Genomic DNA, 19,535 nt, shown 5'->3' with positions numbered 1-19,535 from the left:
GTGAGGCGGAGCGTGAGGGCCAGGGCAGTGCGGAGCATGCCTGCGTTGACTCTGCTGGGACCAGTGCCGACCAGTGCCGGCCCACAGGAGAGCGGTCTCTGCGCAGTGCCGGGGAGCGGTACTGGGATCGAGAACGGTCCCAATGGTCATGCTGGTACCGAGATCCAGACCTGGATCACGATGAAGACCGCCTGCGGGAGCGGTGCCGGGAGCGGCTTCTCGGATGGGATTGGCGCTCTGACTGGTACTGGGAGTGGTGTCGGGAGTCCGAACGGTACCAGGGTCCGGGGCGGTTCCGCGAGGCACCGCGGTACCGGGAGGAAGATCTGGGCTGCGAGTATGACCGGTGCCGTGATAGAGAACGGCGCCGGAACCTACTCCAAGATTGGGAGCGGTGCCAAGAGTCCATGCTCGGAGATGGTGGACATATTAGGGCTGGCTTGCCCCTAGACTGTACCACACAGGTGAGATGTGGTGCCGTAGTCTGAGTCGGTGCCAGTTCTGTAAGGGCAATGAAGTCCCTTGCCATTGCAAACATCTCCAGCGTCGATGGAAGTTGGGGCTCAACCATGGTGCAGGTCGGGGAGCCAGTCCGTGACTGACTCAATGGCCCTTCTGTCAGTGCCAGAGTCAACGGTGCCGATATCGGCGCCTGTATCCTTGGTCGCTCTGGTCCCGGACGCAAATCCGAGGTTGGTAAGGGGGGTGCCGGTGTTGGGAGGCAGCCCCCTCCGGCTTGTGAGGTCTCTTCTGTCCTGGGGACAGGGAATGGCGTCAAGGTGCTTGCGGTGGATGCGGTGCCGGCGAAGGCCGGTGCCGTGGGACTCTATCCGAGTCTCCTCATGGTGCAGTACTCAAAGTCGCCGCCGGAGCACTGTGCACCGAGGCACTCGGTGCTGGAACTTGGGGCGTGCCGAAGGAGGATCCGGGCTGAGGGCCACCTCCATAAGGAGCTGCTTGAGTCTAAAGTCCTGCTCCTTTTTGGTTCGAGGCCTGAAAGCCTTACAGATCTTACACTTTTCGGTCTGGTGAGACTCCCCGAGGCACTTTAAACAAGAGTCGTGGGGATCTCCCATTGGCATAGGCTTCGAACAGGCTGAGCATGGCTTAAACCACAGAGCCTTGGGCATGAGCCCGGGCGGCATGCAGGGAGGAAGGGGGGGGAGGGACCCCTTCCAGCCTGCTAACTTCACTTATAAAACTAATTCTGTAACTATCAAACTACTGTACTACACTAACTATATAACTACTAAGAACTAGAACAATTATCCAAAGTAAAAGCTAGGGAGAGTGGAGGACAGCTATGCCGTTCTCCACAGTTCCAAGGACCGTCACGGGCGGTAAGAAGGAACTGAGGGGGCGCTGGGTCGGCTGGGGTATATATCCAGCGCCATGAAGGCGCCACTCCACGGGTGGTCCCACAGCCGACCCACCGGGTGTTACTAGGGTAAAAATTCTCCGACGATCGTGCACGTGGCGCGCGCACACCCTAATTGGAATAGATATGAGGAAGCACTCGAAGAAGAACCTCTAGTTCTTGTGTAACGTGAAGGGGTAAATAACACTTCCCTATTAACCCTCTCTATACCATTATGATTTCATATCTATCATATCTCATTACATTTCTCATGGTTGTTTAGAGTAATGTTCAAAAGGAGACTGCATTTAGTAAATACTCTAATGTATCCAATACTGGTAATTTGTGACTGACAATGCTGTTCAACTTGTTTTCTATTACTATTTAGTAAATATCCTGGAATTATTAATTTAGGATTTAACAGAGGGGAGGGAGGAGTTCAGTAACTAACTATGCTTATAAACATGGCTACCTTTTAGGGGCCTGAAATAAAAATGACACTTTTCTCGACTTGTTATTTTCAGTAACTTTTAAAGATTTTTCTATGAAAAATTTAAATGAAAAAAGTCTTTATTTAAAACCACCCCAAGAGCCACACATAGTTGAAAAGCTGAACTAAGTGGTGATATAAAGGTGATCGGTTTCTACTGATGACCAAAACGTTTGGCATCTTTAAATACAGATAAGGGCTTGTGTAACTTTAAAACATTTTTCCTTAGTTTCCTATGGGGAAACTTGAGGGGCAGTGGATAGGCCAAAAGGAAGAACCTTGTATTGAAAATGTTCCTGTCCAATAGTAAATAGGAGAAATCTCTGGTGTAAGGGATGGATCGTTATATGAAAATACGCATCCTGGAGGTCGAGGGCCGAGAACCAATCCCCTTTTTCAAGTGCTGGAATTATGGTACAGTAACTCCTCACTTAACGTTGTAGTTATGTTCCTGAAAAATGTGACTTTAAGCAAAACGATGTTAAGCGAATCCAATTTCCCCATAAGAATAATGTAAATGGGGGAGGGGGTTAGGTTCAGGGAATTTTTTTTCCCCCACCAGACAAAAGACTCTTTCCCCCCTTCCACAGCAAGCAGGTGGCTTCCGGGAGCAGCTCCAAGGCAGAGGAGGGAGGGACAGCTGAACTGCCGGCAATTGATAGCCTGCTGGGCAGCTGCCGCACAGAGACCTTAGGGGAGCGAGGAGCTGATAGGGGGGCTGCCAGTCCACCCTGGTTCCAAGCCCCCACCAGCTAGCTCCAACGGGCTGTTCTTCCTGCAAGCAGTGGACAAAGCAGGCGGCTGCCAAATGACATTATAAGGGAGCATTGCACAACTTTAAACAAGCATGTTCTCTAATTGATCAGCAACGTAACAAGGTTAACCGGGACGACTAAGGGAGGAGTTACTGTACCTAGTGTGACCATTTTGAAGCACTGCATCTTCACAAACTTGTTGAGTCGCCATAGATCGAGAATGAGTCTCCCCCTGCCCGACTTTTTCTTCATGAGAAAATAGTGGGAATAAAATCTCCTCCCTCTGTGTCTTGCTGAAACGGGTTCTACTGCTTTTAGATGTTTGAGGTGGATTCCCTCCTCATGCAGTAGATGCTCGTGAGAGGGGCCCCTGAAGAGGGACAGGGAGGGAGGGTGGGTGGGGGGTTTGAAAAGAAAGGGGTAACCAGTTTGTATGATTTTTAGCACCCATCTGTTGGATGTGATGGTTTTCCAGATTGGATAAAACGGAACCAGGCAATCTCCGAATGGTTGGGAAAGAGTAGATGTTTTCAGCACAGAAAGACATGGAGTTCTCAGGCCCTTGACCAAGGCTTCAAATTTGTTGCCTGGACACTGATGGCTGCGACGCAGCTGCTGGAAGAATAGGCGGTCTTCTCCTCGATGGCCTGTGTTTGCGACCCTGTGACTCGTACTGCTGTTATTGTTGTGAGTACAGAGTGTGGCAGTAGCGTTGAGGGGGATAGTAACTCCTCTGTCTTTTCTTGGGTCTAGGTGTATAAATCCCCAGAGATCAGAGTGTCACCTGTGAATCTTTGAGTGTATGGATGGATCGTTTGAGTCATCAGTTTTTACGGCGAAGAGTTTGGGCCCCTCGAATGGTAAGTCTTCGACCGTGGACTGCACATCTTTCTGGCTTCCCTAGAGAAGGAGCCACGAGGCCCTTCCCATCACCACTGCGGTCGCCACTGCTCTTGCAGCTGTGTCTGCAGAGTCCAGTGCACCTTGGAAGGCTGTTCTAGAGATGAGCTGTCCCTCTGCTGCAAGTGCTGTAAATTGTTTTTTATCTTCAGAAACAGCCAATAAATTCAGAAAACTTTGTGTAGTTGTTGTAATCATACTTTGTCAGCAAGGCCACATAATTGGCTATCCGGAGATGTAGTGTAGCCGAAGAGTAAGCCTTGTGGTTGAAAAGGTCAAGCCTTTTCCAGTCCTTATTATAAAGTGTGTTCTTGGGCTGCTGTTGTCTGCATGTTCATGGACTGCGTTGACCACCAGTAAATTGGGTGCCAGATGGGAGAAAAGGAAATCTGTGCACTTTGCTGGCACATAATATTTTTTGTCAGACCCTTTGCAAGTTGGAGGAACAGTTGCAGGGGTCTGCCAATTGGTCTTGATAGGTTCCATTATCACATCATTCATAAAGTGATTTTGGAAGAAGAGGATGTATTCAAAATGTCCACTAGTTTGTGCTGTGCCATCTGGACCTCTTCCAGAGAGATGTCCAGAGACTTCACCACCCTTTTAAATAGGTTCTGGAATTGTTTGAAATCATCCCCCATATTGAGGAGAGAAGGAATGAGTGTGTCATCTGGGGAGAATGATGACAGGTGGGTAGGTGATGCCCCTTCCTGGTCTGAGGGCTCTTCCTCCTCTTCATCTCCTTCCCCTGTCAGTTCCGAAGGTCCAGGTACCAAAGGTTCAGACGATTGCTATGTGCTTAGTCTGGATGTGGGACGCAGACCTTATTGTGTGGGGTGTGTCGCTGATGGATTCCAGTATGCCCACGGGCGGAAGGGGCATAGGAGGGGCCCCAGGGTTGGTCATACCACTTTGGATGTCTGGGATCACTATAATATGCCCCCTGAGGGGGTCCCGATTTGGGTGGCTCATGGTGGGCAGGAGATTGTGGAGGAGAATCTATTTGTCCTTCCTTGTCCTCCTCATTATTGCTCGAAAAGGGTGGCATGGAGCACGATGGAGTCGCAAGGAGACTTGGTGCCGGGGTCATGTCGATGCCGAGGTCACATTGGTGCTGAGAATGGGAGAGTCAGGGGGAGATCCGACTAAGAGATCTTTGTGCCGTAGGAACTGCTGCGGCGTATGCATGATCTGCACCGGAGGCCGCATGAGCATCAGTGCCGGAAGCTGCGGTGTATATGTCAGCACCATAGGCAGTGCCATTGTGTGCACCAAGCGTGCAGTGGGGGTCGAAGAGTGAGCCACAGTCTGCACCGGTGCCTCGCCACTGTGTGTTGATCGCGGCTCTGGCTGCATCAGTGTTGAAGCACGGGGTCTCAATTTCCCCTTAGCGCCTGCGTCCGAGCTGGCTCTTTTAGAGCCCTTAGCTCTCATGGTACCAGCAGTGCCAGATGGTCCCACTATCTCAGTTCCTGGCACTGCTGGTGCGTTTGGTGCCGATGCTGTTTGCCCGTTCGCGGAACGGCATTTCTTGGGCAATTTCTGCATTGGGAACATGGTTACCTGCTTTTTGGACACTTTTTTAGCGGGGTGATCAGAAGCCTCAGTGGAGGAGGAGGGACCCTTGTCAGAAGCGAGATCGGTCTGAGACACTGCTTCATGAGAAGGAGTTTTAGTTGTAAGTCTCTAGCCTTTCTTGTTTGAGCAGTTAACTTGTGGCAATGAGGACACTTCTGTGTTATGCATGTTTCGCCTAGGCAGCAAACACATTGAGCATGTTCGTCCAAAACTGGTATGGAGAGCCTGCAGGTGAGGCAACGTTTAAAGCTCGGGGAACCACGCATTCCCATCAGGAAAGTCTCCACAGAGGCTGACTATTCTTAAAGGTCAACTGAAACCTAGCTTCTAACAAGGAGAATAAAAAAAAAAAAATCACTTTTTTTTAAAACGAGGTGACGGGGACAAAGAGAAACTAATGAACTATCCATCCTAACTAAATAACGGTAGTAAATAGGCTAAAGAACGAAGTAGCAAAGTGCTGCTAAGTGTGCCGACTCAAACCCAAAAGTGCTAGAGAAAGAACTGGGGGGGATTGATCGCACAGCATCAGTTAACTGCCTGAATTGGCGCAAGACGGGGATCACGCATGTGCGACCCAATCTGGCACTGCTACCACAAATTTCTGATTACAAGTGCAGGGGCACACGAACACCTAAAGTGGAGCACCCACAGGGATAGCACTTGAAGAACTAGCCCTTTCTGTTCATGTACTCAGTGGCTAAGTGGGCTGGTTCCACAATAATGATACACATGCTGTCTATCGCCCACCACAGTTCAGGAACCCCACTGCTGCAAATCCATCATTTCCTGTACATTACCAAGAGTCACAGTCCTTTGAAGCAGGAAATGTTTAATGGCCTTGCATACTTGGATCACAACGGACTCCAAAATGATTGTCCACTGACTGATTGCAATCCGATGTTGCAAATTTCTAGAGCATGGTTGCCACTCAATTCTCCACTGTCAATGCAGCTCTCATTTTGTGTTCCCAGGCCAAAGGGCTGGGGCAAGCTCTGTACACAGATACAGGAACCTGCTCTTTTGCATCCAAAAGTTTTCAAGCCACTGCTCCTCATTCTAAACCTGCACTATGATGCTATCCCAGAAATCAGTGCTCATTTCTCAGGCCCAAAAGTTGTGCTCCACTAGGTGGAGCTGTTCCATGAATGCCAGCAGCAACCTGGCAATTTTTTTCTGTTATGTCCATCAGCATTCAGTTATAGCGCTCAAATATGTCCACATCTTCCTCATCACTATCCTGATCATAGCAGTACTCCCTTAATATCTGCAAATACTCCGAATCATACATCCTGTAGAAGCAACACATATGAGATTTGTCCTGAGCTCTGTAGAGTTCATGCTTCTGTCAAGAGAGATGGAGGAGATCAAACAGCACCATATGATATGACCTATGTGTTTTAAAAATATTTGGGATTATTTCTCTTACAAAAGGAGTATACACTAAAAGCCTAGGGACACAAGTACAGAGCACAAAATATCAATATTCAGTGCCCAAGAACTTTGTTAACAAACAGTTCAAGTTGGCTGGCAGTGCCTCCTACTCTTCCAGAATGTCACGTGCACCTGTACTTAAACCTCTGAAAACCAGGAAATAAGAGTTAAGGTACCAGGGCAAGATCCACTGAGGATATACAGTCTGTTTCAGCCAGGACTACCCCATAATAAATAGACATGATGAATGATAAAGTAAATGTGCCATTTTATGAAATATGATAGGTCCCACCAAATTGTATTCTCTCATTTGTCCTCATGTACTCCAAGTGCCTTTCACTGTGTTAGGGACCGTTGCATTGACTGGTATAGAGTACCACAGCTCACAGTGGGAGTTTTGGAGGGGTGCATCTGCCCTCCAAAGGCACCAGAGACTCCTCATTTCTGTGCTGAGTTATGTGGGTTGTGCAAGTAGAGGAGCAAAATATTCTTGGTATGAGGATTTGTAGCAGTCTGGTAGCATACATAACAGTGCACTATGGAATAGAGGTAGATGCAGGAGATGTTGACGAGGGAATCCTTAGGCCAAGGTTTAAGGAGTGATAATTCTGGTTTGGTTTGTGCAAAGCAAGTGAAGTGGCTGAGTATAGGCCAGTTGTAGTCAATTGGTGTTCACTAAACTCACCCTAAGCACAACTTTTGCTTTAGTTAGGACACAGTCTGACAGTTTCTCCTACTGTACTCATGTGCTGTGTCCCCACAGTATTCCATATCATCTGGAAAGATAGTGTGCTACAATGTCTGTCAGGGGCATCACTCAAGAGGGCACAGTTCAGGTTACAGGAAGGACCAGGGGAGGACTGATATGTACCTTAATTCTATTTATTGGTTTTCAGAGATTTAAGCATAGGCATTGAATATTCTGGAAGGATATGAGGCACTGCCAGTCAACCTTCATTCTGTGTTCAAGTTTTTGGGCAGTGAATTTCCCTTAGTTTTTGAGGAGGTGGTAGTAGTGAGACAGACAGGCATGATTGCAGAGCAGCTGTGTGGGGGAGGAGGGTGACACAAGGTGGCTTCCTTCAAACACCACTCAGCCATCAGCTCTGCCCTCCTTCTGTCCCATCCATGACCCCAGTAGGGCTAGATGGGCCTTAGCATAAAGGAAGTTGAAGACCAATAGGCTATGAAGAGCACATCTACCACCTGGAGGCATTAAGGGGGAGCGAAGGGGAGCCCCAGATTCCACACTTCACTTGGAGAGCTAGTGTAGGGGGAAGAGGATCTGCACAACCCCCTACAACATAGGAGGACCGCAGAGGTATGACGTGACCCATTCATCTCAATGTATGTTCTCCTCCTTTCTCACTCTAGCCCGTTATGGAATACCAATTTACAAGAATGCATGTGTAAGGTTAAGCTTCTGTCACTGTTAGTTTTAGCAAAAGTCAGGGACAAATCACAGGCAATAAACAAAGATTCATGGAACCCTGTCCCTGACTTTTATTAAAAATAATTGTGACAAAATGGGGCTAATGGTGGGATGAGAGCCCAAGCCCTGCTGCGGGGATGGGATTTGGGGGTCCAGCACCACCTGCAGCGGGCAACTTGGAGCTACAGGGGCCTCCCCACTGCCCTTGGAGGCTCAGAGCTCCAGAGCCCCAGCCAGCTGATTGCTTCAGCCCCGGAGCGGTGGGGTTGGAGCTGAGAATGTCACGGAGGTCTCTGGAAAGTCATGAAATCCATGACTTACATATAAGCTTTCTAGAACAATTTGTATGTTACAATCAGCTTCTTTTTGACAGGGCTTTATCTGAGGAACCCTTTGACCAAATGACCTGAAATTGTACTACTAACATAGGGCTCCAGCTTTTAAGATTTAATGAATATACACCGATAAAACACTTCCAATTAAAATAAATAAATTGGTGTTTAGTCAATAAACACCAGAGAAACATCAGAAATTGCTACTTGAATCTATGGGCTTGTCTACATGGATGGAGCAGTAATGCAGACTATGGGGGTGTGATTTCTAAAGCACACAAATGTTTTGTGCATTAATTGGTCCGTGTAGACCCTGCTGGTGCATGCTAAAGTGTATACAGTTTGAAACAGTATGTTAAAGAACTCTAGGGAACATTATGAAGAGATTACTCATTACACTATATACTACTGCAGCGAGTAATCTATTATTGTATTGTAGTGGGGTGGTTACCCGCTCCTGCCTGGAAGGGCTTAAAACAGCCCTGGCAAAGGGCTGCAGCTCTAAAAGCTGGGCCAATTGGGGAAGTAGCCACAGCTGGGCCATGCCCTCATCAGGCCACAGCTGGCCTGTATAAAAAGGCTGGGAGCCAGGAGCTCAGCAGTCTCTCTCTGCACTCAGAGAGAGAAGGGCCTGGCTAGAGGGAGCTAAGACAGAGTACCTGGGTGGAACAGGGCTGGGGAGCTCTAGCCTGGATAGCCCCAGGCTGCGGCCTAATAGGAGACCAAGGAGTACTGGGGATTGCAGAGGGCAGCCCAGGGGTAGGCCAAGGCAGCAGGTCCAAACCCAACCTTGCCTGTGATGAGTGGCCTATACTGCAGTCTGCCCCAGGGAGCGGGGGCTAGTTGGTGACTGGCAGGGGCCTTATTCTGAGGCGAGGTAGGGATAGTGGGTGGGGGTTCCCCTGGGAGGAGAGACCCTAGTACTGAGGGGTGTACTGCCAGGGGGTAGCACCCAGAGAAAGGGGCACCAGAGTCCTGGGAGGGACACGGGGCCAGAGGATAGGTGGATCGTCAGCCTGCAGAGGGTGCTCTGACGGCTGGATCGAGCTAATTCCCAGAGTCACCAGCAGGAGGCGCTGCCACAGGGGTGAGTCCGCACCTCTACATGTATATACAAAGAGAGAGCCCTGAAAAACTGCAATTTTTGGACATCTACATAAAACTCAAATTTCTAAACACAACACCTCCACTTTTCACCCTGCTCCAAAACATGCCCTATACTAACTCTAGCCCTGGCTCCAATGTGGCCAGGGTGGAACAGTAGCACTATCCATCAGCTATCCTTCAACACGAGGATGTCTCTCAGGGGAAAATGTCATTGATGAGACTTAAGATGGATGAGGAGTCCAATTCGTGCTCTACAGGATTTTCCACGACAGGTGGTTGCTTGGAGAGAGCACAACTGCTGGCCAGGATGCTGTACACTTTTCTTCCTCCTCTTGAGCAAGGCAATTCTTTTCATAATGGGATGAGGCCTGATGTATGATGAGATGCCATTACATAAGAAGGGTCATACTGGGTCAGACTAATGGTCCATCTAGCCCAGTATCCTGTCTTCTGACAGTGGCCAATGCCAGGTGCTTCAGAAGGAATGAACAGAACAGGTAATCATCAAGGGATCCATCCCATCACCCATTCCCAGCTTCTGGCAAACAGAGGCTAGTGACACTTCAGAGCATGGTTTTGCATCCCAGTCCATCCTGGGTTAATAGCCACTGATGGATCTATCCTCCATGAACTTCTCTAGTTCTTTTTTGAACGCTGTTATAGACTTGGATTTCACAACATCCTCTGGCATTGCAGTCTATTGCCAGCAACTCTTCTCAATTCGTGGAGTCAATCCCTCTCTTCTTAAGACATACTTCCGGGGTATCCTTGTAGCGTTTCCTCCGTCCCCTGTGGGTCTTCTTACCATGACTAAGTTGAGAAAAGAGGTCTTGCTTTGGAAAACTAGTATTAGCCATCCACACACAATGACCAACCCAGCGAAGTTGATGTTTCATAATCTTTGCCTCAACACTGGTGATTTTAGCTGCAGAGAGAACGCTGGCATTGGTGTGACGATCTTCCCATCTGATACAGAGAATCCTCCTAAGGCAGTGTTGATGGTACCACTCCAGACGCTTAAGATGGCTTAGATATGCCATCGATGTCTCACAACAATAAAGAAGAGTGGGGATGACTACTGCATTGTAGACCAGGAACTTAATTTCCATACACAGATCTCTGTTAATAAAGACATGACTGAACAACTTTCTAAAGGATACGCTGGCACAATGTTCAATCTCCACATCAAGATTGGCTGTCTGGGAGAGGTGGCTACCAAGGTAAGGGAAATGCTCAACATTTTCCAGGGCTCACCACCGATGACAATTTGTGGGAGAAGGGGGGGAAAATGTGCACTGGGGCAGGCAGGTGGAGCACCTTAGTCTTCCCAGTGTTAAGGAAAAGTCCCAGGCTATGATAGGCACCTGAGAAAAGATCTAGGGTGGACTGCAAGTCAGCACTATCACAGCTCAAGTAACACCAGGATTTCCATTTTAACACGGGTGAAAAAAAAAGTCTACAAAAATTGTATTAAAATATCATTTTAAAATGTTTATTGTAGGACTGTTGATTAATCAGTTAATTCACGCGATTAACTCAAAAAAATTAATCATGATTAATCGCAGTTTTAATCGCACTGTTAAACAATAGAATACCAATTGAAATTTATTAAATATTTTGGATGTTTCTACATTTTCATATATATATATAGTATTCTGTGTTGTAATTGAAATGAAAAAGTGTATATTATTTTTTATTGCAAACATTTGCACTGTAAAAATAAGAAATAGTATTTTTCAATTCACCTCATACAAGTACTGCAGTGCAACTTCTGTTGTGAAAGTGCAACTTACAAATGTAGAATTTTTTTGTTTACATAACTGCACTCAAAACCAAAACAATGCAAAACTTCAGAGCCTGCAAGTCCACTCAGTCCTACTTCTTGTTCAGCCAAGCACTAAGACAAACAAGTTTGTTTACATTTGCAAGAGATAATGCTGCCCTCTTCTTATTTACAATGTCACCAGAAAGTGAGAACAGGCATTTGCATGGCACTTTTGTAGTTGGCATTGCAAGGTATTTACGTCCCAGATATGCCAAACATTCATATACCCCTTCATGCTTCGGCCACCACTCCAGAGAACCTGCTTCCATGCTGATGATGCTCGTTAAAAAAACAACGTGTTAATTATATTTGTGACTGAACTCCTTTGGGGGGAACTGTATGTTCCCTGCTCTGTTTTACCTGCATTCTGCCATATATTTCATATTATAGCAGTCTTGGATGATGACCCAGCACATGTTCATTTTAAGAACACTTTCACTGCAGATTTCACAAAATGCAAAGAAGATACCAATGTGAGATTTCTAAAGATAGCTATAGCACTTGACCCAACGTTTAAGAATCTGAAGTGCCTTCCAAAATCTGAGAGGGATGAGATGTGGAGCATGTTTTCAGAAGTCTTAAAAAAGCAACACTCTGATGCAAACTCCAGAACCCAAACCACCAAAAATGAAAATCTACCTTCCGCTGGTGTCATCTGACTCAGATAATAAAAATGAACATGCGTCGGTCTGCACTGCTTTGGATTGTTATCGAGCAGAACCCCTCATCAGCATAGAGGCATACCCCCTGGAATAGTGGTTGAAGCACGAAGGGACATCTGAATCTTTAGCTCATTTGGCATGTAAATATCTTGCGACGCCAGCTACAGCAGTGCCATGAGAATGCCTGTTCTCACTTTCCAGTGACATTGTAAACAAGAAGCAGGCAGCATTATCTCCTGCAAATGTAAACAAACGTGTTTGTCCAAGCGATTGGCTGAACAAGAAATAGGACTGAGTGGACTTGCAGGCTCTAAAATTGTACATCGTTTTATTTTTAAATGCAGTTATTTTTGTACATAATTGTACATTTGTAAGTTCAACTTTCATAATAGAGATTGCACTACAGTACTTGTATTAGGTGAATTGAAAATTACTATTTATTTTGTTTTTCTACAGTGCAAATACTTGTAATCAAAAATAAATATAAAGTGAGCACTGTACACTCTGTATTCTGTGTTGTAATTGAAATCAATATATTTGAAAATGTAGAAAATATCCAAAAATATTTAAATTGGTATTCTATTGTTTAATAGTGTGATTAATCGCACAATTAATTTTTTTAATCACTTGACAGCCCTAGTTTGTCATTTGTGCACTGCTTGATTTTTTTTTTATACCAGTATGACTGTTTTAAAAATGGCCATGTGACTAACATTTTTCTAATATCTGACTTTTACTTCAAACCCCTTTTTCGAAGGAACACCACCACTTAGGCCTGGTCTACACTAAAAAGTCAGGTCAACCCAGCTACATCGTTCAGGAGTGTGAAAAATCCACACTGCCCAAGTAACGTAGTTAAATTGACCTAATCCCTGGTGAAGACAAGTGCTAGGTCAATAGAAGAATTCTTCCATCAACCTAGCTATCGCCTCTCTGGAAGGTGGATTGCATGAGCCAAGGAGAGAACAACTTCTGGCATAGATAGTGTTTACAAAGCACTACAGCAGCACAGCTGTGCCACTGTAGCATTTCAAGTGTATACAAGCCTTTTACAGGGTTGAAAATGATAGGTGTGAGCTCTTGATTTGTGGAGACTGGATGAATTATTGTAGAACATTTAAATGTGTTTTGTGTTTATTTTTCATGATAAACGTAAGGTACTGTTTTCACAGACAACAGTATGCTAGTGCTGAATTTGTGAATGTAAACTTTATGCTAGTCCTTAAAATAGTGCTCTCTATTATGGGTGCATTTCTTGATGCTTAGCAATCAGGGTGGATAAAAATTGATTTTTTTAAAAATAAAAATTTAAAAAATTTTTTTTTATTTAAATCAGATTTTATTTTTAATAATAAACTTGTTTACAATGAAATCTGAATTTAATACAAAATATGCTAAAACCTACATTTATAAGCTCTTAAAATGTTTAAATAAAAATAAGTATGCTGAATCCATGAGCCTAAATCAAAAAATTTGAGTTAAAGGTTGCTTTTCAGTATAGAGAAAGAATCGGGAAATGTTTATGGTCAAGCTTTATAAATATGGCACAATAAGTCATGTATGTAATAAGGGCTTGACCTTGTGGGGGACCCAAGAGCTGTGCTAATTGGTGCAAGAAACTGGCAAAGTCATCACAGACATTGTAACCCAGCCTCTGACTCCAAGAGACACCATAATGTGTATCTGATCAGAATTATCTGCTTAGCCCATCATTTTTGTGGGGAAGGGATTCTGCAACCAAGCATACCTTTTAGCCTATACATACTGTTAGTGAATGTAGAAATCAAGACTAGGAAGTTATTTTGTGTAAGAGCCCTTAGCATGTGCTTTTCAACTAAAAAATGAATGGTATGGTTTAAGGAGTCAAATATTTTGCCATATAAGACGCTTTTAGTTGTACTATAAAATTAGTGCAATGAATAGGTCACACCCAAAAGACAGTTTTAGTACAGAAGGCCCATCCCTTTGTCAATATTGTGATACACATGGATTCACAGCTCTGTATGTTTAAAAATCCATTAATTCAGGGCAAGGCTTAATTTTATTTCATTTTGATATTACTTAAATGGCTAAAATGCATCTACCAGAATCGCACTGCTATAGCAGGAGCAGTAGTGACCATAATAAGAACACAAGAACGGCCATAGTAGGTCAGACCAAAGGTCCATCTAGCCCAGTATCCTCTCTTCCAACAGTGGCCAATGCCGGGTGCCCCAGAGGGAATAAACAAAACAGCTAATCATCAAGTGATCCAGCCCATCGCCCATACCCAGCTTCTGGCAAACAGAGGCTAGAGACACCATCCCTGTCCATCCTGGCTAATAGCCATTGATGGACCTATCCTCCAGGAACTTATCTAGTTCTTTCTGAACCCTGTTATAGTCTTGGCCTTCACAACATCCTCTGGCAGAGAGTTCCATAGGTTGACTGTGCATTGTGTGAAGAAATATTTCCTTTTGTTTATTTTAAACCTCCTGCCTATTAATTTTATTTGGTGACCCTTAGTCCTTCTGTTGTGAGAAGGAGTAAATAACACTTCCTTATTTACTTTCTTCACAACAGCCATGATATTATAGACTTCAACCATATCTCCCCTTAGTCGTCTCTTTTCAAGCTAAAAAGTCCCGGTCTTATTAATCTCTCCACATACAGAAGCTGTTCCTTACCCTTAATCATTTTTGTTGCCCTTTTCTGAACCTATTAACTAAATACAAAGGAGACAGAACAATGGACTGTAAGAACCACTAACGCTCTTGTGATGCAAGACAAGGTGCTCCAACCAACCATCCCGTGCGGTAAGAATGAATCGGGTGGGCGGCATCTAATATACTGACAAGGGAGCGCCGCAGCTGAACCTACGAATACCACCAAGGCAAAAGTCTCTGACGACTGTGCACCCACGTGGGCATGCACACACCTAGAATAGAATCGACATGAGCAAGCACTCGAAGTAGTACAGAATCAGTAAGGGTTTGATATTGCAAAGTGCAGACTGCTGAGCACACAACTCCCAAGATGGTCAGAATCTCGAAGAATTCAACTGTAGTAGCACAAAATGAGTAATGCCATTACTTTCCTACTTCCAACCACCATGCATGGAAGTACAGGAGACAAAGAAGTCCAGAACAAGGAATAGGCAAGGATACATTTTGCCTGGGCTCCCTGCCCGGCTCCTGGAAGCGGTCGGCATGACCCGGTGGCCCATAGATGGGGGCACGGCCAGGGGGGCTTCATGCGTTGCCCCCACCCTGAGTGCCCGCTCCGCAGCTCCCATTGGCTGGGAACCACAGCCAATGGGAGCTGTGGGGGCAGTGCCTGCAGTTGAAGGCAGTGAGCAGAGCTGCCTGGCTGGCCGCACCTCTGCCTAGGAGCCCTAGGGATGCAGGGAGGGAGGGACATGTTGCCGCTTCCGGGGAGCCCCCTCAGGTAAGCGCTGCCCCGAGCCCTCACCTCCTCCCCCGCCCCAATCCCCAGCCCCCTTCCACTCCCAAACTCTTGCTACTGCTGTGGGGGGCCCACAGTGGCCCAAGACTGCCCTAGCAGCGGTTGGTGCAGCTGGCCCAGGGGTTGCCTGAGCAGCTCGAGCGGCCACCGGGCCAGTTGCACCAGCAGTCATGGAGGTCCCGGAAAGTCATGGAATCAGTGACTTCTGTGACCTCCATGACAGACTTGCAGCCTTCCTATGATGTTAGCATTGAGAGGTATTGATTTTTTATTTTATTTTTTAATCCTAGAACTAAACAACAGATACCAAATCTCAACCACATATTTCAATAATTGTGTTTCATCCAGTCCTGTACCTCCCCGACCTTAGTCTGCCTGTATGGGCCTTCACTGAACCCATTGTAGGATTGGGGCTAAAGACAGCACGGCGGCAGATGCCATGGCAGTTAGGGAGGTTGCACTAACCTAGATAACTCAATAAATCAATTACACATTTGGCCTAAAGTACCTAGACATATCCAAAAGATATTTTTAAGTACATTATTTTCTAACTGATGCAATGCTTTTAAGGTAATATAGGTAACATTAAAACAAAAACATGGAACAAATGCTGTCATTTTGTGTCAGAAGACTACTGTGCAAGATACCATAAATATATTAGGAGCTATGTATTTAAAGACTATACTGTGAGTTTTACACATTCGATACCGCAGGTATGTTAAAATAATCATTTTTCATTTTATTCAAATATTTGTAAAAACATGTAATGATTTTGATTATAGTTACACAAAATGTTTACAACAAAATTTCGTAGCCTAGGAATTTCAATTGTGTGGACTTGTAAGTTTACCTCATAACTACAATTTTTATAAACCAAATCTATTTTATAAACCACCTATCCAAGACTTAAGAGAAAACTTGATAAATCATGCAACTCCTTTGTCCAGTGTCTTAAGAGTATAAATGAGGCTTCAGAGAGGGAAACATAATTCAATAACAGGTTTTTAAAAAATAAATCCGATGTGAATTATATAAAGATAGAGAGAGGGAGCTGATTAAATGATACTATTAACAAGATAGTGTTCAGTGCAACAACACTTTGTCTTTACAAGAGCTGAGTAAAGCCTTTTTATGGATTTATGTTGGATTTATGTCAATTAACACAAATGTAAGGATAAATTAACCTACCTATGGCAAAAGAATCATGTAAATGTCCTGTTCAGTTCATTTCTTCTAAGGTTATGTCTACACTCAAATTGCTAGTGGCACCGCTGCAGCAGTGCTTCAGTGTAGACATTCACTATAGTGACAGAAGTTCTCCCTTCACCATAGTTAGGTTATAGCTACACTTAATGCTATAGCAGCACAGCTGTGCCACAGCAGTGGTTCACAACCTATGATGACTGGAGGTAAGCCAACTTAATTTTGTAGTATAGACTGAGGCTAGGTCTACACTACCTGCCTGAATCGGCGGGTAGAAATCGACCTCTCGGGGATCAATTTATCGCGTCCCGTTGGGACGCGACAATCGATCCCCGAATCAACGCTCTTACTCCACCAGCGGAGGTGGGAGTAAGCGCCGTCGACAGGAAGCCGTGGAGGTCGATTTTGCCGCGGTCCTCACAGCGGGGTAAGTCGGCTGCGATACGTCGAATTCAGCTACGCTATTCACGAGAGAGTGTGAGAAAATTAGCAGAAGAGAGAGAAACTGAGAACAGATAAGAACAAAGAGGCAGAGGCAAAAGGCAAGAAAGTCAAGCATTAGCTTCTGAGCACAGTGATCCAAGAAAAAGCTAGATAGCAAGTTCTCTGGGTCTAATGTTGGCTAAAGAGGCTTGATGCTGTAGAAACTGGATATTTTGTTCTTTGTTCCTCCTGCATTCACAGAAGCAGGACTTTGTATATTCCTTGTAAACAAACTACACTGCATAAAACAAAAAGACTCCACCCACTTCTACTTCCAACTCTCCAACAGTGGCATCAATTGGGGGTGGGGGAGGCAGGACAAATGCTCCCTCTCCTCACCAAAGGTTTTTGCACTTGCTCAAAGTGCCATAGACCAGGGAGATAGAAGGGTCATGATCTGACCACTTTTAAGCAGTGCTGCCATATTAAATCAATATGGCTTCTGTCAGAGAGGTCCAGTACTGAAATCTGATCTGGCTGTCCCTCCAGAGAGATGGAATCGCCAGGCCAAATTTCAGGGAGTGGCACTGTAACCTGGTGCATAGGGTCACACCACTCAAATTTGGCCTGCTGCCAGATGGAGTAGCACTGCAACTTGGTGCACAGGGAACCTGTTCCTGTACAGCACAGCATAGGGAAGTCTGCCAAGAACTCAACTCCTGGTGGCACTGGCTCATGCACTGTGTGGATAAGAAAGAGGGAACCTCCCTAGCAGAGACAGACACGGGGTCCCACGGGGGGTCTGGACCAGAACAGCTCAGGTGGATAGGCAGGGATGAGAATTTACACACACACACACACACCCATGTATCTGACTTGATGCCACTGGTTTCCCCCGCGCACTAAACTCTGACTAGCCACTTAGATTAGAAAGGGGCAGCGTTACATTGAGGAGCAAGCAAGTTGCAGACAGCACCTTAATTAAGTCATGGGACTGGCCAACCCAAACAGGATACGCCTCCTTTAGTCAACAGGTCTGTTTGAGAAGCGGTCCGGATAATAGCGAGCGCTTCCTGGACACTTGTTTGCCCTCCGCCACATAGCAGCCGCTCGCTTCTACTTTCTAAGCAACCTTCAGCAATAGCTTGGCGTTGTGCCTCCCCGGGAGCGGGCAGACACACCCGGGCGCTAGACACAGAGCCGGGCTGCGCCGGAGCATTTCGCGGGGGCAGGAGGAGAGACCCACCACGCTCGCGTTTGGCCTGGGAGCGCTTTGCCCGCCCCATACGGGACAGTTACCGGGGAGCTGCGGCCACCACCCCGCCCTGCGGGGATAGGACTAGGCCCTGCCAGCACGCAAGCGGGGACCACGGCCCGGGAACCGGCCGCAACCACACGGGGCCGGGATGGGGGAGCAGTGGCGGTCACCGCAACAGGGCTCCTACGGGACGAGGCGCCCCCGCGGGCCTCGCACCGCGCCCTGAATGGTTCCCCCCGGCCCAGGGGGTCAGCGTCCGACGCCCCCAGCGGCGGGGGCAGCTCACCTCGTGTGGCGGGAAGACGCGGAACAGGCGCCCGGGCTCTCCTCAGCGCGCCTCTCCAGCCAGCGGAGCCGCTGCTGCGTCCAGGTGAGCGCTGGGGGCTGGGGCCTGTACTGCGCGTGCGCGCCGGCCCCGCCCCAGCTTTACCTGGCCGCCCAGGTACGCCTGAGCGAAGCCCGCGTGCCCCAGCCGCCAGCGAGACTCACCGGCCGCGGCTCCACCTAGCCCCGCCGGCCCTCGGCTCTCTTCTCTCTTGTGCTCTTCAGCATCTGCTGCTGACAGGAAGACTGCTCCTGGGCGCCGACAGCAGCCGGCGGGTGCTTTTGGCTTGAGATACGCACCTAGTTTCCCCTAGCCCTGGTCTCAAGCGAGCGGGCTCCCCCGGCCCTGGGCCCAGCCCTAGAAAGCTCTCACTTCCACATGAAATGCACATTAATCTACCAACCCATTTAAGAGGAGAAACAGGCGTCCCACTTCCATGGCCAAGGGGCAAAGTTTCAGCTGTGCCACTCAGTGCCAGCCGCACTTTCCCTCTTCTGCCATGCAGGAGCGTTTATTTTATTTGATGTAAGTAGTTATCGACCACCCCTGTAGTGGGGTAGAGTTTACACATTGTCGCCTTGGCTTTGAAACACTCCTCCAAAGCCATGATCATCCCTCCCGCTACCCCCAGCTCCTTTGTGAGACTTGCAGACCCCGCTAAGTTGCACCTGACCAAACAATGCTGCACAAACAATTCAAACATTCCCAGGACTCAATTTTTCTTAGTTTTACCAGATTTCTGCTATTTAAAACTCATTTAATTCTTCAGGATTACATTACAGGATTTACAGAATATAAACATTAGGGTAGGGACTGCCACTCAGTGTTCATACAGCACCTACCACACTGGAAGCCACAGCTGGCACAGGGCATATGTCACACTACTTCTAACAATACACTATTGTAATAGCACCATACGAATTACTGTCTTTTAATACATTTAGTTTTTTTAGCTTGCCCTATCATTCATCAATTGCATTTTACAGTACATTCTGCAGTTCTTTGCTTTA

The 19,535-nt window shown here is 46.6% G+C and overlaps 1 protein-coding gene across 1 annotated transcript in view; it reads right to left on the bottom strand.

Moving 5' to 3' along the window:
* GALNT3 (polypeptide N-acetylgalactosaminyltransferase 3) overlaps positions 1-18,611 on the bottom strand; it is a 51,776-nt gene extending 33,165 nt beyond the window's left edge. Inside the window, exon 1 of the mRNA XM_054043637.1 lies at positions 18,487-18,611. The gene's annotated coding sequence lies outside the window, so the exon portion shown is untranslated. The remainder of the gene's footprint in view (positions 1-18,486) is intronic.
* Positions 18,612-19,535: the final 924 nt, after the last annotated feature.

This window comes from Malaclemys terrapin, chromosome 11, assembly GCF_027887155.1.
Source record: "Malaclemys terrapin pileata isolate rMalTer1 chromosome 11, rMalTer1.hap1, whole genome shotgun sequence".
In the NCBI taxonomy this organism is placed as follows: Eukaryota; Metazoa; Chordata; order Testudines; family Emydidae; genus Malaclemys; species Malaclemys terrapin.
The sequence above is the reverse complement of the archived record's forward strand: the minus strand, read 5'-3'. Positions and strand labels throughout refer to the sequence as shown.